Source organism: Hyla sarda, chromosome 5, assembly GCF_029499605.1.
Source record: "Hyla sarda isolate aHylSar1 chromosome 5, aHylSar1.hap1, whole genome shotgun sequence".
NCBI classification, from domain to species: Eukaryota; Metazoa; Chordata; class Amphibia; order Anura; family Hylidae; genus Hyla; species Hyla sarda.
Window position 1 is genome coordinate 33455657 of NC_079193.1, and position 11871 is coordinate 33467527.

At 42.5% G+C, this 11871-nt stretch overlaps 1 protein-coding gene across 1 annotated transcript in view; it reads left to right on the forward strand.

Annotated features, from left to right (window-relative positions):
- Positions 1-2025, forward strand: part of LOC130273041 (macrophage mannose receptor 1-like) — a 276050-nt gene extending 274025 nt beyond the window's left edge. The window contains exon 26 of the transcript XR_008843850.1: positions 1913-2025. The gene's annotated coding sequence lies outside the window, so the exon portion shown is untranslated. The remainder of the gene's footprint in view (positions 1-1912) is intronic.
- The last annotated feature ends 9846 nt before the right edge of the window (positions 2026-11871 follow it).

Consider the following 11871-nt stretch of genomic DNA (forward strand, 5'->3'; position numbering starts at 1 on the left):
TTCGTGCGGGGGTCGACACCCGCTATCTGACCGGAGAGCCAGGCCCCCATACAGAGAGATCGCATGGGGCCCCAGCGGTCGGACCCCCCGCGATCTCAAACTTATTCCCTATCCTTAGGATAGGGGATAAGTTTTTCACCACTGGACTACCCCTTTAATCATGTCACCACTTCTTCCTAGTAAAGCATTATCCCCACAGGAATTCTCTCACTCCCATCACTGTCATCAGCATGGCAGCTGCTCCTAAGCATTAGCACTATATATCTACAGCCCAGAATTTAAGGGGTACTCTGCCCCTAGACATCTTATCCCCTATCCAAAGGATAGGGGATAAGATGGGGACCCGCTGGGGACCCCTGTGATCTCGGCATCATGATGACAGTGGGGTGCCACAGCCGATATCACGGGGTCCCCAGCGGGTCCCCATCTTATCCCCTATCCTTTGGATAGGGGATAAGATGTCTAGGGGCAGAGTACCCCTTTAATGCCTTTAATACCCCTTTAATACCCCAATTTATGCCATGACTCTTTTGCCAAGGGAACACATTCTTCAGACAGAATATTCAGGGTTTCAGGGGCAATCATATTTTGGAGAAGAACAGGACTCCTTACAGCTGGGTTTAATATAACAACGCAGTTAAAGGGGTACTCCAGAGGGGAAAAATGTTTTCAAATCAACTGGTGGCAGAAAGTTCTGCAGATTACTTCTATGTAAAAAAAACTTAACCCTTACAGTACTTATCAGCTGCTGTATGCTCCAGTCGAAGTTGTGTAGTTCTTTCCAGTCTGACCACAGTGCTCTCTGCTGCCACCTCTGTCTGTTTTATAAACTTTCCAGAGCAGGATTGGTTTGCTATGGGGATTTGCTTTTACTCTGGACAGTTCTTGACATGGACAGATGTGTCAGCAGAGAGCACTGTGGTCAGACTGTGGAGCATACAGCAGCTGATAAGTACTGGAAGGGTCATGATTATTAAATAAAAGTTATTTACTAATCTGTATAACTTTCCGGCACCAGGTGATTTGAAAACATTTTATTCCTCCGGAGTACCCCTTAAAGAGCATTGAAAGTGAAAACAACTTAGCTGTCAGTTAAAGGGCTACTCCGGTGGAATTTTTTTTTTTAAATCAACTGGTGCATGAAAGTTAAACAGATTTGTAAATGACTTCTATTTAAAAATCTTTACCCTTCTGGTACTTTTTAGCAGCTGTATGATACAGAGAAAATTATTTTCTTTTTTAATTTCTTTTTTGTCTTGTTCACAGTGCTCTCTGCTGACACCTCTGTCCATGTCAGGAACTGTCCAGAGCAGCATAGGCTTGCAATGGGGATTTTCTCCTGCTCTGGACATTTCCTGATACGGGCATCAGGTGTCAGCAGAGAACACTGTGGACAGACAGAAAAGAAATTCAAAAAGAAAATAATTTCCTCTGTAGCATACAACTGCTAAAAAGTACTGGAAGGGTAATGATTTTTTAATAGAAGTAATTTACAAATCTGTTTAACTTTCTGGCACCAGTTGATTTAAAAAAAGTTTTCCACCGGAGTACCCCTTTAAGTATATTTTCTGGGTTTAATCAAACAAGTATTTTCACCTGTGTTTAACATAACAACATAGTTAAAAATAGGGTTTCATATGAAAATAGAAATAATCTCTGCATTCCATCTAGAATCACCCGCAATGCACAGAATGATTTGTCACCACAAATTGTAAAGATATTTCTTGGTGAGGCAGGGGTTAAGCTGAAGGTGTTTTCCATTTGCTTTTCTCCTTTTTGACCATCGTATTTATGACACCTGACACCACTGGATCATGTGACCTATAATGCGTCAACCTGTGTTTTTTTTATGTTTTATGGATTATTTTATCTGCTGATGTCACTTGCTTGTTTAAATGATTTTTTAATAAAGACTGAAGACAACTTTATCTGTTTGCCCTCCATTGTTTTATTCCTGCTTCATCTGGAGATCGGGCTTGTGCACTGGGAATAGGTGAGCTGACCACCACTATACTCTTATATTGGACAGTTAAAAGTATTGAAAGGGAACGCGGCATAGCCAGCTAAGTGTGAGTAATGTGTATTTTCTGGTTTTAGTCAAACAAAATATTTTTATGTGTTTAACATAACACAGTTAAAAGCATTGAAAGGGAATGTGACATAGCCATTTAAAGCACAGTTGCGTGTATTTTCTGGGTTTAAACTAATATACAGGGTGGGCCATTTATATGGATACACCTCAATAAAATGGGAATGGTTGGTGATATTAAGTTCCTGTTTGTGGTACATTAGTATATGTGACGGGGGAAACTTTTCAAGATGGGTGGTGACCATGGTGGCCATTTTGAAGTCGGCCATTTTGAATCCAACTTTTGTTTTTTCAATAGGAAGAGGGTCATGTGACACATCAAACTTATTGGGAATTTCACAAGAAAAACAATGATGTGCTTGGTTTTAACGTAACTTTATTCTTTCATGAGTTATTTACAAGTTTCTGACCACTTCTAAAATGTGTTCAATGTGCTGCCCGTTGTGTTGGATTGTCAATGCAACCCTCTTCTCCCACTCTTCACACACTGATAGCAACACCGCAGGAGAAATGCTAGCACAGGCTTCCAGTATCCGTAGTTTCAGGTGCTGCAGAATGGGCAAAACAAAAATTGGAACAGGACCTTCAGTTTACGCAGAAGATTTTGTTCAGTGATGAGGCAAACTTTTATGTGAATGGTGAAGTTAACAAACAAAACCACCGCTATTGGTCTGAAACTAACCCACATTGGATAGATCCCTCCAAGACTGTTGGAACACAAAAATTGATGGTATGGTGTGGTATATGGGGTACAAAGATAGCGGGGCCATTCTTCATCAATGGAAACCTCAAGGCCACTGGATATGTGAAATTGCTACATGATGATGCGCTTCCCTATTTATGCACTGAAGCTGGCACGTTCCCTGAGTTTTTCCAGCAAGATGGTGACCACCACATTATGGGTGTCAGGTCCGCGCATTCCTAGATGAACAGTTTCCTGGAAAGTGGATTGGTCATCGTGAGCCAGTTGAATAGCCCCCAAGGTCTCCCGATCTGACCCCCTTAGACTTTTATCTTTGGGGTCATCTGAAGGCAATTGTCTATGCTGTGAAGATACGAGATGTGCAGCACCTGAAACTACGGAAGCCTGTGCTAGCATTTCTCCTGCGGTGTTGCTATCAGTGTGTGAAGAGTGGGAGAAGAGGGTTGCATTGACAATCCAACACAATGGGCAGCACATTGAACACATTTTATAAGTGGTCAGAAATTTGTAAATAACTCATGAAAGAATAAAGTTGCGTTAAAACCAAGCACATAGTTTTTCTTGTGAAATTCCCAATAAGTTTGATGTGTCACATGACCCTCTTCCTATTGAAAAAACAAAAGTTGGATTCAAAATGGCCGACTTCAAAATGGCCACCATGGTCACTACCCATCTTGAAAAGTTTCCCCCATCACATATACTAATGTGCCACAAACAGGAACTTAATATCACCAACCATTCCCATTTTATTAAGGTGTATCCATATAAATGGCCCACCCTGTAGTATTTCTAAATGGGCTGTGCACAACTACACAGTTAAAAACATTGAGAAGGAAATTTGACCAGTAGATGAGTGGCAAGTCACCCAAAAAAAATAACCTGTGAATCTCAGGTAAGATGACTGTCCCTATAATTAACAAAAAATCCATTTAGAATAGAGAGACAAATTACACAAATAAAGAACATGTGAAAGTATAGGGTTTAGCATTTGGGTGACACATTGGCCCTAATTTACTATTGTAAACCTGACTTGTTTTGTCAGGTTGTGCACCACAAACTGTGTCTGCGCCAAAATTTGCACACAATACCGAACCCCACACCTAGAAACAGTTCCAGGGAACTGAACTAAAAGGGGTTTTGCACCCCCACCTTGAACTGTTTCTTGGTGTGGGGTTTGGAATTGTGTTGTATGATTTAAAACCCCAGCACTACCTCCTGGGCATTGTTCAGATGAAAAAAAATGTAAAAACCCAACCAATTCTCCATTTTACTCATGAGACCTGAAAAGGTTTTGGCTGCCAAAAAAAAAGGGGGGGGGGGGGGAGGGGTGTCCCCGACATTTAAAAAAAATCCCAACATATTTACTAAGGTTTCCACAGAAAATGTGGTGGATTTGAGCTGAGGAAAATCCTACAGATCAGAACATGTGTAAAAAAAAGCAAAATGTAAGGAAAAGTGCAAAACATAGGGAAACGTTAGTAAATATTGTGGATAAATACTTATAGGGAATTAAAACCCACAAAGAAAACTACACTACAGTCTTAGGAAATCAGCGCCATTGTCTTTAAAACAAATTCTGAATAAAACTGATGAGCGCTGTCACTGAACATAGATAGTGTTTTTCTATAAAAAACATAAAGCTCAGATTTATAACCTGTTGTATATTATTTTTACAGTTCCGTTATCCACAGAATAGATAACAGAGAAACCAGGTATAGTTAATGTTATATCCACCATTAATATATTTTATTACTGTTAAAGGGGTACTCCGCTGCTCGGCATTTAGAACAAACTGTTCGGAACGATGGAGAAAGCGTCGGGAGCTTGTGGTGTCATAGCCCCGCCCCCTCATGACATTATTCCCCACCCGCTCAATGCAAGTCTATGGGAGGGGGCTTGACAGCCGTCATGCCCCCTCCCATAGACTTGCATTGAGGGGGAGGGGCTATGACACTACGAGCTCCCGGCGCCGGTGTGAGGTGGTTTTTTGCGCCCCCATAGATCCATGCGTCCGCTCCTCCCCCAGCTCTCCGAACATTTCCGAAGCTAGAACTGGGGGAGGGCAGAGCAAGGGGAGAGAGAAGTACACGCCCCCTCCCTCATCTCCCCGAGCTGAGGACGTAGAGCAGTGCTCCCTATGAGCTCTATGTGTAAAGGGGGAAATACTGTACAGGCTAAAGGGGGACATACTGCAGGGGCTAAAGGGGGACATACTGCATGGGCTAAAGGGGGACATACTGCACGGGCTAAAGGGGGACATACTGCACGGGCTAAAGGGGGACATACTGCAGGGGCTAAAGGGGGACATACTGCAGGGGCTAAAGGGGGACATACTGCACGGGCTAAATGTCCCCCTTTAGCCCGTGCAGTATGTCCCCCTTTAGCCCGTGCAGCATGTCCCCCTTTACACATAGAGCTCATTGGGAGCACTGCTCTACGTCCTCGGGGAGGGGACCTGCCGTGAAGATTTATGTCCTCAGCTCGGGGAGATGAGGGAGGGGGCGTGTACTTCTCTATCCCCTTGCTCTGCCCTCCCCCAGTTCTAGCTTCGGAAATGTTCGGAAAGCTGGGGGAGGAGCGGACGCATGGATCTACGGGGTGCAAAAAACCACCTCACACCGGCTCCAGCTTTACGAACAGTTTGTTCCAAACAGTGAGCAGTGGAGTACCCCTTTAAGAGCAATTATGAATACAACTGATAGCAGCAATTTTTTCCCCATTTATCTTACTGAGAGTTGTGTAGAAATCAAAAAAGTTTCCTCTTTTTGTTTCACGCCGCTCGGGCGCTTCTTCCAGCCGGTATACCGGCTGGAAGAAGCACCCGAGCGGCGTGAAACAGTCTGTCCCAGTCTTTTCCCACCCGCCTCTACCCTCCACCAGCCTGTCATGCCTGACAAGAAGTAAATAAAGCACATCTTTTGGATGGTGAGTGCAAGCTCTTTCTTTCTTCATTTCCAGTATTCATATGGATCTAAAGTTGAATAGTTGAGAGTAAAGGGCGAGGAGGAAAAAAAAGAGTGCAAAAATAAAAAATCTCTTAAAGGGTAACTCTCATTAAAACTAATTTTTTCTATTGGACTCCTTATGATAAATAAAAAATATTTCAAATATACTTTGTTTAAAAAAAATGAAGTTTTCTATGTTTTATTTGTGCTTAAAAAAGCTCAAGAGCACATTTTCCCCCATCTCATACACAGACTGAGGACCAAACACAGAAAGTGCAGCCTGGAGTGCTGAGGGGGGGGGGTCCAGCCTCATCCAATCATAGCTCCTCTCACACTTAGCTGCCATATGCTGTTGGTTGGACCCCCCCCCCCCCTCAGCACTCCAGGCTGCACTTCCTGTGTTTGGGCTTCGGCCCTAAGTCTATGTATAAGATGGGGGAAAATGTGCTCGTGAGCTTTTTTTAAAGGGGTACTCCGCCCTTAGACATCTTATCCCCTATCCAAAGGATAGGGGATAAGATGTCAGAGCGCCGCGGTCCCGCTGCTGGGGATCCCCGGGATCCCCGCTGCGGCACCGCGCTCTCATTACAGCACAGAGCGAGTTTGCTCTGTGCGTAATGACGGGCGATACGGGGGCGGAGCAGCGTGATGTCATGGCTCCGCCCCTCGTGACATCACGGCCCGTCCCCTTAATGCAAGTCTATGGGAGGGGGCGTGACGACCGCCGCACCCCCTCCCATAGACTTGTATTGAAAGGGGCGGGCCGTGACGTCGCGAGGGGCGGAGCCGTGACGTAACGATGCTCCGACCCCTCTACTGCCCATCATTACGTGCAGAGCGAACTAGCTCTGTGCTGTAATGAGAGCGCGGTGCCGCAGCGGGGATCCCGGGGCTCCCCAGCAGCGGGACCGCGGCGAACTGACATCTTATCCCCTATCCTTTGGATAGGGGATAAGATGTCTAGGGGAGGAGTACCCCTTTAAGCACCAATAAAACATAGAAAACTTCATTTGTTTTAACCAAAGTATATTAGAAATATTTTTTATTTACCATAAGGAGTGCAATAGCGAAATTTTTTTTATGAGAGTGCCCATTTAAGAGGTTAAAATGGTGTTTTCTCGGTCACGCAAAGCAAACAACTAACCTTCTTTAGCTATTTAAAATTGTAAAGCAGCTTTACTACTATTTTTTTAAATAATTATTAGTAGTGCCCCTTTTTTTTTTTACTTGAGCACCTGCCCCTGTCCCTGACTGTACTGTGCAAAAGCACATTCATAAGAAAAGTAAGGCTTCATGCTAAAACAATAAGAAGATCGATTGTCAAAATTACAGGATGAGATTAAAGCTCAAAAAAGAGACAAATACATCAGAGACAAGAAAGATTTTGATGAAAATGACCATTTGGTAAAAACAAAAGACCATTTAAATATGGTAAAAACAAAAGAATAAACAAAAAACACAAAACCGATTATCTCACAACTGAGACTGAGACAAGTTCGTCTGATGAACAACAGCAACCATCGCCGACCCAACCCCTGGGACGTCCGATCGTCTCAAGGATTGGGTCGGCCACCGAGCCCCTCTCTTCTTACCTTGAATGGTTAATATCACCTCTGCTCCCCCGTATACCAGCTTTTCTCAAAAATACGGATGAATTGCTGAGGGCATTGTATGACTTTCAGTGGGAAGAAACTTATAATTTGGCCTCCATAGACGTTGAGAGCCTATATACTCGCATCCCGCACGATGCAGGTATACAGGCTCTCAGGGTCTTCCTTGCGGGTGCAGATAAGTCAGCAACCTTTCGTGAGTTTGTCACAGAGGGAGTCGAGCTAATTTTAAAGGGGTATTCCAGGCCAAAACTTTTTTATATATATCAACTGGCTCCGGAAAGTTAAACAGATTTGTAAATTACTTCGATTAAAAAATCTTAATCCTTCCAATAGTTATTAGCTTCTGAAGTTGAGTTGCTGTTTTCTGTCTAACTGCTCTCTGATGACTCACGTCCCGGGAGCTGTGCAGTTCCTATGGGGATATTTTCCCATAATGCACAGCTCCCGGGACGTGACATCATCAATGAGCAGTTAGACAGAAAACTTCAGAAGCTAATAACTATTGGAAGGATTAAGATTTTTTAATAGAAGTAATTTACAAATCTGTTTAACTTTCCGGAGCCAGTTGATATATAAAAAAAAGTTTTTGCCTGGAATACCCCTTTAAGTCAGAACATATTTCAGCAGGCAGGACGTTGGTATGTGCAGGACCGGGGTACCGCGATGGGTACCCCGGTCTCCTGCACATACGCTAATATATTTTTGGCAATGTTGGAAAGTAGATACATCTACACATCAAACAATCCATATATCAGGTACATCAAGTTATATTTAAGGTACGTCGATGACGTGTTCGTTATTTGGGACGGGTCAGCAGAGCTCTTTGCAGAGTTTGTGCAGTACCTGAACAATACTAATGATCAAAATATGTATTTCACCCATCATTTTGGAGGCCAGAAATTAGATTTTCTGGACGTCCATCTGTGGGTTGAAAACAATGAAATCAAAACCACAGGGTATAGGAAAACAATTTCCCAAAATTCCCTACTCCATTATCACAGTTCCCACCCTAAACATGTACAACAAGGGATCCCCTATGGCCAGTTTCTCCACTTGAAAAGGGTTAACACGGAGGAATCCCGGTATCAGGTACAGGCGGAGGAGCTGAAATTTAGACTCAGAGAACAAGCATACCCACAGGATGTAATAGAGAGGGCATATCAGCGAGTACAAAGAAAAACTAAAAAAGAAGCACAATTATTAAAAACAGAAAAAAACACAACAAGATGAAGATAAAAAAAAAGGTTTGTGTTCAGTTTCCATGATTCCCCCATGAACGACACCATAAAAAAAAAATAATCCACAATCATTGGCACATATTAGAAACAGATCCCGACATTGCCAGCGTTACTAAAAATTGTGCCATCATAACCTATAAAAGAAATACAACCATAGGAGGATACATTAATAAAGAACGAAACAATAGCCAGAAACAAATGAATACATGGCTTAACAATGCGGCTCCAAAAGACAACTTCCCCTGTAAAAATTGTAATATATGTCACATGAATCTGCAAAAGTCTGAATTCACACTAGGCGGCAATCATATACAAGTAAAGCAACTCATTACATGCCGCAGTACACGTGATCTATGAGTTAGTGTGTACTTGTGGCATGTATTATAGGGAAAACCAAAAGAAATCTGAACAAGAGGGTAAAAGAGCATTTATATAGCCTCAATACAGGCAAGGGGGCACAAAAACGAATTACCCGTGTGAAAGATGTCCATAATAACAACGCACAGCATTTCAAGTTTGTAGGCATCGAACGAGTGGTGGCAGTAGGACAGGGGATAGATCGAGATAAAATATTAATGAAAAAAGAAATCCGATGCACTTGGTGCACAGGGACAAAATGATAGAAACGATCTATCCCCTTACCTCTAGCCAACTTACAGTACGTTTGGTTTTAAACAAGGTGTTAATACAGTTGGTGAATGTTTTATGGTTATACATGTATTCACATTGTCCGTGTGCATCACTAGAGGTGTCTTTGCCCGCCCATCTGCGGGATTTCCTCTATTTAATGACTGCACACTAGTGTTGCTTGCGAATATTCGCAATTCGAATATTATTCGCGAATATCGCATATTCGCGAATTCGCGAATTTTGCGAATATAGCGCTATATATTCGTAATTACGAATATTCGTTTTTTTTTTGTTTGTTTTTTTTTCTTCACAGTACACATCACAGTGATCATCCCTCTCTGCTTCCAGCTTGTGTGGTGTAAAAAAGGCTCTAATACTACTGTGTGAGACTGGTGTGCGAATATTCGCATATGCAAAAATTAGCATATGCGAATTTTCGCGTGTGCTAATTTTGTGTATGCTAATATTCACATATGTTAATTTTCGTATACGCGAATTTTCGCATATGCGAAAAATAAAACGAGAATATAACGAATATGCGAATATTCGCGAATATATGACGAATATTCGTCCATATATTCGTGAATATTCGCAAATTCGAATGTGGCCTATGCCGCTCAACACTACTGCACACCTGTACCTTTCTAAGACCGGAAGAAGCATCATGTGATACGAAACTAGCTGGTCGTCTCGGAACCTCCCCGCAGTGTCGGCTCTCACCTTTCTCCCCTCCCGCACCGTCCCGATGTCTTGTGACTGCCTATACCAGTACTGATGTACCATCTGTGGCATTAAAGACGAAGCAAAAGTGGTGGTGAGTCGCAGCGTGTTTCTTTTCTTATCTGCATTTAGCCTATGTGGTTTCCCACGCTTGCACCGCACCGAAGCACAAGGGACTGATATCACACCTGTGCCGATCAGAGTTTAGGACCCTCATAGGGGAAGCAGTGCCAAGCTCTTTCACTCTAGCAATATTTGTCCTAAAATGTATTAGGCTCAAAATTGCTGACACATACAAAATATTTTACTATAATTCCTAAGAAGAACCCAGTGAGTCACATTATAAGTCATTGGGGGTCTGTCAATCAATGCTAGTGCCCATTGGGTGTTGTAGATAAATGGAAGCAATGCAGAAGTACAGTAAACAGAACCTTGCATCACATGTGCCTACAACAGTATTATTTCATAATTTATTGCAAAAAAAACTTTTCCTCCTATGCTAAAAATAACCTTAAAAGTAAGAGAAGTACTTTCATTCTGTTTGGGAAATATATTGTGCAACTTCCCATTTTGCAGGATTTATGTACAGTACAGACCAAAAGTTTGGACACACTTTCTCATTCAGAGTTTTCTTTATTTTCATGACTATGGAAATTGTAGATTCACACTGAAGGCATCAAAACTATGAATTAACATGTAGAATTATATACATAACAAAAAAGTGTGAAACAACTGAAAATATGTCATATTTTGGGTTCTTCAAAGTAGCCACCTTTTGCTTTGATTACTGCTTTGCACACTCTTGGCATTCTCTTGATGAGCTTCAGGAGGTAGTCACCTGAAATGGTCTTCCAACAGTCTTGAAGGAGTTCCCAGAGATGCTTAGCACTTGTTGGCCCTTTTGCCTTCATTGGGTTCAGGTCCGGTGACTGTGGAGGCCAGGTCATCTGGCGCAGCACCCCATCACTCTCCTTCTTGGTCAAATAGCCCTTACACAGCCTGGAGGTGTTTGGGGTCATTGTCCTGTTGAAAAATAAATGATGGTCCAACTAAACGCAAACCGGATGGAATAGAAGCCGCTGCAAGATGCTGTGGTAGCCATGCTGGTTCAGTATGCCTTCAATTTTGAATAAATCCCCAACAGTGTCACCAGCAAAGCCCCCCCACACCATCACACCTCCTCCTCCACACCAGCACACCTGTGAAGTGAAAACCATTTCAGGTGACTACCTCTTGAAGCTCAACAAGAGAATGCCAAGAGTGTGCAAAGCAGTAATCAAAGCAAAAGGTGGCTACTTTGAAGAACCTAGAAAATGACATATTTTCAGTTGTTTCACACTTTTTTGTTATGTATATAATTCTACGTGTTAATTCATAGTTTTGATGCCTTCAGTGTGAATCTACAATTTCCATAGTCATGAAAATAAAGAAAACTCTGAATGAGAAGGTGTGTCCAAACTTTTGGTCTGTACTGTACATTATGGCCCTCATTTACTATTCTAAACCCGACTTGTTTTGTCGGGTTTTTTTGTCGCATCTTTTTCTGCGCCATGTCGCAGATATCATGCACCAGTCTGCGACACGATGCAACATTTTTTCCCGACGGACCCGATGTGGATTCTCCCAAAGCTGAAAAAGGGGCAGAACCTGACATTTCTGAGCTTTCCCACGTATTTATTAAGGTTTCCAACGCAAATTTGTTCAATTGTTGTGGATTTTTTCCCGACAGCTCAGAGGAGTTGGAAACAAAAACCAACAAAACCCACGTGCGACAAACAGGATGCAACATAATAATGAATACCAGGGAAAAAAGCAATCGGGTAAGAAAGCAAGATAGACTTACAACCCGATTTTCTAAGTAAATGAGGGCCAATAATTTTCTAATACAGTGGTCCCTCACGTTACAATATTAATTGGTTCTGGGACGACCATT